Genomic DNA, 7,364 nt, shown 5'->3' on the forward strand with positions numbered 1-7,364 from the left:
GCTGTCACCATGCTCCACCACCTGTGTCGACATGTGGCCAAGTCCCGGCACAAACAAAGGAAATCGATGAGTTCTCGTGAGAAAGCCATTTCCAAAATAAAAAAATGATGGGATCTCATACCACAGGCATCAAGAGCTCCGGGATCGTGATAAGAACCGCCATCGTGCAGCATGCACCCAAGGAGAAAGGACTGTTACGAGACCCCTCGCGGGGATCCTGTAACAATTCAACCTGCTCGAGTGGATGCCATTCACAGCACCGTCATCCGAGATGAAACGCGGGCGCATGCAAGCCAATCTGTCCACTCCAGCGTTGGCATCTGGTTACCACGAGCTTCCGGGATTGTGTAAGCTGCATGCAGCAGGTAGATCCGCTCCCCGTCGTCCAAAAACCGAAAAATCGTGTGCAGCCGCGCGCAGGTAAGTGTCTTCCCCTTCATTCCATCAAATCGCATGAATCTAACTTTGAATTTGTTTGCAAAGCGTAAAATTGAATGGTTGAGCGGCCGTATGGCCAGTCGGCTGGCCACGTCGGCTAGTTAAAGTGTAATTGGGTGATTGGGTGGCGGACATGACAAAGAGAATGAACGGCATGCACGTGGGAGCACTCTCGTCAGAAGCATGAGTTTAACAGGAAAGGCGGCGGCAAATCTGAGGGAATGAATGCAGCAGTGAGTGAATACGCAGGCGGAGGATGGATGACGTCTCCCAACGGTCCGGCGGGGACAGCTCATCCCCTACGCCATGGATTGCGCCAGTTCAAAATCCAATCGGCTAAATCAACCGCACGCATTTATCATCCAACACTTCAACTCGGCTAGCCATACTGATCTCCTCTGTATTTTGATACGCCGAGTTGTTGGCTACCAGAACGCTGGTCAAGCACACCGTGAGCGCGGCCAACTATAGTCCTCCCCAAGAATTGCGCGTGGCTTCTACAGGAACGTGGTTCTACAGGAGCACAGTCTACAGGATCGCAGTCATCTACAGGAAAGCGGGTGCCTCGCAAAGAAAGGTGGCCAATTAAGGAGGTAACCCTGAACTCTTAATGTAACTGGTTCTTAGAAGTGGCAAGACCATCGTCCACGGTCGGGTTACAAAAATATTGGTGGAATTGTGTTTGTTGTGCCGTTGCTACTATTCTACAGGATGGTGGTATAAGTAGTCTGTGTTGAATTTTGTATGTGCATGCTCTGTTCTCATAAACCAAACCTCTTTTACACCTGCCACCTTCAGTTCAAACGACAGGGTCCATCATGCCGGGTGGGTTTATAAGACGAGAGCCCACTGATTCAAATACACTAAGGAGAAACCCGGCAGTAGTAGAGCTCTTCACCAGAGCACAGTGGATGCCGTTTTGTGATAAGCTGCAGGGCTACGATGATGAAGTAGCCGAGGAATTCTTGCAGGCTCTGCAGCCTAAATCCCAGACACTGGCCACAGTAACCTTCAGAGGTCTAAGCCTCAAACTCACCCCAGAACACATCAGTCGGATCACAGAACTTCCTATGGGTCTGCCGTGGGACAAAGACGAGAGAAAGCTGAGCCAGCAAGCCAAGAAGGACTTCTTCCCACCTGAAGAAGAATTCACAGAGGATAAAAATGGGGTGAGAAGGACGAGCTTAACACCACCGTGGAATGAAGTCAGTTTGCAAATAATGAAATATATTACTTGTGAAGGCCGGTTCAGTATCGTGTATGCATATCACTTCCGGCTCCTCACTGAGTTAAGGCACGGAATTGACCTTCCTGTAGAGCAAAAACTAAGCATCCCTTATTATCTCCTGCAGTCCCTAATGGAGTGTGCTACAAAGCTAAGACAGGGCATCCCTGATCAGATAGGCCATCATGGGTTAATAAAATTGCTTGTGGAGGACGCACTGCACTCATATCAAGTTCCCCTCTCCTGGGAGTCATTTAGGAATCTAACACGAGATGGGGACATTAAAATGTTGATCGAAGATAGTGGCTCCTCCAGCACTGAAGACAAGGAAGTGGTGGCTGAGGAAAAGAAGGCTGAAGAAAAAGCTGACTCCCCCATCCTGTCAGCAAGAGAAATAAGGTCAAAAAGCAGAAGAGACAAAGTTGGGGCAGGCCATGTCAGCCCAATTACCTCTCCAGCACTCACAAGCAAACAAAAGGATCAAACCCCTGCAGCAAAGCAAGTAAAAGTAAAGACACCTGCCACTACAGGAAAGGAGAAGCGGGCTTCTACAGGAAGCCCGAAAACACAAACACAGGCTTCTACAGGAAGCCCAAAAATCAGTGAAAAACAGGCTCCTACAGGAAGCCCAAAAACAAAAACAAAGGCTTCTACAGGAAGCCCGAAGATCAGTGAGAAGCAGGCTTCTACAGGAAGCCCAAAAGCAAAGACCAAGGCTTCTACAGGAAGCCCAGAAACGGAGAAACAGGCTTCTACAGGAAGCCATGCAAAATCAAAATCTGAGAAGCAGAAGGTGGATGTTTTGGCCAGAGAGGCAGCGGCTGTATTAGCTGGCCTCAGTACGCCGCCTAAGCCAAAAGGAAAGAGGAAGAGGGACCTTCCTCTCTACTTCAAAGCACGGAGAAGTGTTCGGATAAAAACAGGGAAACCACAGCCGCAGTCCAGCAGCCCAATTGTCATTGAGGACACCCCTGCTTCTCCCAAAGAAAAATCCCCCTCGAAGGTTACAGTTACCTACGAAAAGGGAAGTCCGAAGAAGAGCACATGGCAAGACCGGATAGACCTGTTGGACGAGAAAACCAGGCTACAGGAAGCTGAAAACGTCCTACAGGATACCTTGGCTCGACTACAGGAAACCGACCAAAGAGAAGAAGAAGGACCCTCATCACCAAGGGCGGATGAGGCAGGACTGCCTGAAGAAACAGCAAGAGAACATATACCCGAACCTAGCCCTTCGCCCAATCTGAATTCATATTATACCTTCTTGGAGGCGGGCAAGATCATTCCACAAAAATTTACTGTACCTCTATTCTTTGAATTAGAGAAGGAAAGAGTCCGCTCCCATACATGGATGCAAATCGCCAAATCAAAGGGGGTGGGGGATATAGGCCCTCTACAAGATCAACTCAGGGAGGTCAGGAGCGAGTTCACCATGGCTAAACATGTGGCTAGTTGCCAGCAGGCACTTCTACAGGAAGAAAATCAGAAGTTACGGTTGCAGCTACAAGAACTAAAGGCAGGGGCAGGAACATCCTCCAAGGGCATCACAAATGAACAAGAAGGCAAGAAGGAGCTGACCACCAATCTTGAAGAGCCAAAGACACTTCTACAGGAATAAGAACAGCAGACAAGAATTGAAGTGCAAGCCTTAAAGGAACAGCTGCAACACAAGGAAACACAATTGGCTTGCATGGCCAGTTGGGCAATGGAGGCCCTGCAGTGCAGACATCCTGCAGAGTCTTATGGGTTGTACTTAAAGGATCAGTGGCTACAGTTCTAGATAAACACACTAGCACAAAGAGGTATTGAGCAAATCCATAACCCACAGCAATTTGCTGAATTATGCAATACTAACTCAGCAGAGGACAAAGCCAAGCTAGCAGAATTCTACATCCACAATCTGGTTTTGCCCAATGAAGTCTCTTGGGATCCCAATATCGCCTTGGGCGATATGCAGTTGATGGCCTTTGCTTCATGGCTGAATCATAAGGATCAGAGAGCCACTGAAAAAAATCGGTCATGAGCCGAGAAGTGAGTGAGCCATTGTACATTCGGGCAGAACCAGAGGATCTGGTTGCCCTCATCTCAGCCCGCCAACAGTTATCCAATGATCCCACAACTTCCTTGAGATTTATGGACCAGCAAGCCCAAGCAATAGCCCACTTTGAAGACATGGACAGATTATTGGGAGAAACTGCTGCCTAGGCTTGTGCACGTAGGTGGCATGCCTTGGCACATAGTTTGAAGATCCGGGAATACCATACCCCGACCAGAATGAGGGAAGCATTGGCAAGAGTGAACCTTTACAAGAAATCCGTGCAAAGACTTTAGGCCAGCTGGATTGGCCTTAAACTCAGCCCTCCATTGCTGCTAGGATTGGCTGAAGGAAGTACAGAAAAGGATGACAAGGCACAATGGGAAAAAGTGGAAAACACAGCAGGTTTTCATATCAACCAAGAGGACATCACCACAGAAGCTTGGGATGTAAGGGAAGCAGTGAAAGCCATGGAGGATGAGGATCTTGACTGAGTTGCTCAAGGATGAGCAAATGGTTCAGCTGGGGGGTGATGATGAGCCCCAATTTTGGTACAATTCGGGCTCATTTTGGCCTATTCTCTCTGCTCAAACCATTCACTTTTTACTGCTTATGCATGCATTTCTTAGTTTATTCGTGTTGTTTGTAGGAGGAAGGGTAGACACTTTATCTACGTGACTAATGCATTATGATTTCAGGTTTTTGCATTAAAAGGGAGAAAAGACCACGTGAAAAGGAGACAAGGAGACAATGAGGTGGCACTGCTGGTTTTTAGGAGAGGATGTCCACGGTCTTAGGGACATTCCTCGTGATTCCCACCAAGAACTCCGAGCTCCAATCCATCCTCCCTCCGAGCTTAGAAGCAGCCAGCTGTTCTACAGGAACAGCAGTTATAAACTGCTCTACAGGAACAGTAGTTATGACTGTCCTACAGGATCTACAGTTGAACTCTAGCTGGACAACCGAGCTCCTAAAATCAAGGACACCTGTTGGATAGTCGTTTTGGCATAAATACTGAGGCCGTAGCCTTGTAGAGAAGCTTTTTGAACCTTGGCATTACTCTTGTAATTGAAAAGTACGAGCTAGAGATCAGTTTTTGTTCCTTTTTGTAAGCCAATTTGGCATGACATCAGATTATGAATAAAGAAGGCAAATTTTGATCTAGTTCTGAGTTTTCCCAAGGAGCTATAGCTCTCAGGTTAGGGCCCAACCTGAGAGCAATAGATCTCCTCAGAGTTGTAATGTGTTTGCATTTCGTTCCAGCACTTTGAGTTTGTTTATTTTCACATGCAATTCGGATTTCCAGCTTGTTAATTTAGCCGTTTTCATGAGCATAGATAGGACTAGTTTATGGTGATTTTCTTTCAGTGTTTAAGTTTGATAGGAGGATAGATATAATCTCTTGGAGCTCCAGCAAAAACAGGTTGTAAAGGCTCATTGCCATCTCACTGTTAGGGATTGGGGTGTAGTCCATGACCAACCACCAAAAAGAACAGCAATCTTCTCATCTCCATGCAAGTTGCAACATGAACGTTTTCATTGAAGATCTATTCAGGCATTTTTGACATCGATCCATACTGCACTTCCACGCATAGATTTCATTTCTTGTTTTCCATTTCTGTTCATAGGTTTCATGGCACAATTATCATAGGTTAATGAATTTCTCGTTTTGATGCATAGGTCATTTGTTTCATTTACGCTGCTCCTTCTCAAACCATTTTCTTCTTCTTCTTCTTGATCTATCTGTAAGTTCTATTCAACCTCTGTCTCACTCATTTACCCTCCAACTCTCTCATTTCCCACATAGCTCCATCTCCTTCAACTTTCGTTGGTTCCATCCTTCCAATCATCAAACCATTGCATACACCCTTCCTTCATCTGATTTTCCAGCTCCTGAGCCATCATCAGGTCCATCTCCATCTCACTTAGCCTCCCACACCACTCCAACACTTCATCATCTCCCAAAACCTCCACGGCCAATCATCCTGTAGAATTGCACAACGATCCTGTAGAAACCAGAGTATCCTGTAGGATCCCTTGCAGACTTCCTGTAGGAGGCCACTCACTTGGTTGCCGAGCTTTTGAATGTGAGGGACCTCTGCGGATGGATGCTAAGGATCCCTAGGGACCTCTCCTAGCCTCCCCAACCTGTCCCACGCTTTCCTTCCTTCTCCATCCCATCTGCACCACCAAACCCTAGTTAGCACAAAATCACAATCATTCCACACACTTAAAGGAAAAATACAAAAACATGTCTTTCATGATGCAAGTAGTTTAGATCCATGCATTACATATTAGAGGTGACAGCAGCCTTGGTTGAAGTTTCATTCACACTCTTTGCATTGTAGAGGTTAGACTAGTTAAATTAGGGTTTCCTAGGTTTACATGCTTTGATTTGCTTTCAGTTCAGTTTGTCAAGTAGAGTAGCTTTCCTTTGAGCATAGCTTTCGTCCATCAGTTAGCAAGCTTCTTCTGAGAGCCTATAGAAGTTGGCTTGAGCCCTAGCGGACTTGTGCCAGCTGACCAAGTGACAGCTGCGACAAGAGCTAGTACTTGTGCATATAGCACCGTCGCTTCCAAGTTTGTACGAACTACCGGGTTGATAAAATGAGAGACAGGAAGCCCCAGGAGTTGTAGCATTATTGCTACAATACTGGAGCTCACCAGTTTCTAACAACTATTATGATTTTGGAGATGCTAATGATTGTTTAAAGGCATATTTTCCAGAAATTTCTTGTTTTAGTCACCTTTCTACAGAGAATATTGTGGATAATCAGAAATTAATTATGGTAAAATGGAGGAGGTTTTTGTTCATCAGATTCTAATCTACAAACAACTATCTCAGTTTTGTAACAAAGGTTATGTTTTGGCAGATTCAGATGAACCTTTGCAGGCATGTTTTCGCTAATTTTCCTATTTTTAGCCAGTGTTTTCAAAGGCGGTTTCCGAGGATGTGGAAATGAATGTTCAAAATATGAAAGAAGTGTTGGTTTCCAACATAATAAATTACAAAAACCTCTCTCAGTTTTCTAACAACAGTTATGGTTTGGGAGAAACAAAGGTATTACAGGACCCTATTTTTCAGAATTTCGGGAGGAAAAAGCTCAAAGACAGTTAGTGACTTGGAGGCCACCTCATCAAATATGAGTTTCAATCAAATTAGAATTTCTCTTCTTTATCAATAGAAATCCTCAAGGATAGTACCATAACTCTTCAAATAGTTTTAGTTACCTTTATTTGTGTTCTATTTTTGTAATACAATTTTCAGATATTTGTAATAGCTCTTGATATTTTTATCAAGATATTTTGTGAGGAAATTGTATAAATACTTCATCAATTGAAGTAATATGTGTGGGCTTTTGATGCCAAGGCTCTTCAAATTTGTAATAGATTCTATTATAGGATTTCTAATGAAAGCCTTCCGGCTCCAGTTTGATAAAATTTTGTGTTTTCTAGTATGTTTTTCTAGTGTTTCATATCTTATTTCTACACATGTTCAAAGCATTTATAGGAAAGTCTGGGTAAGTGTAGATTGAGTATCAATTTATTCTTAAATCCCCTGAAAAATCATAGCTATTAAAAGAGATCAACTTATTGGACTATCTGTCTGAAATAACTCCTCTTAGAATTGGTTTTAGTTTGGCCTTCTTGAATACTCTGAATATG

This window comes from Pinus tabuliformis, chromosome 9 (assembly GCF_031772625.1).
Source record: "Pinus tabuliformis cultivar Carrire ecotype Pingquan chromosome 9, CPIR1, whole genome shotgun sequence".
Lineage (NCBI taxonomy): Eukaryota > Viridiplantae > Streptophyta > Pinopsida > Pinales > Pinaceae > Pinus > Pinus tabuliformis.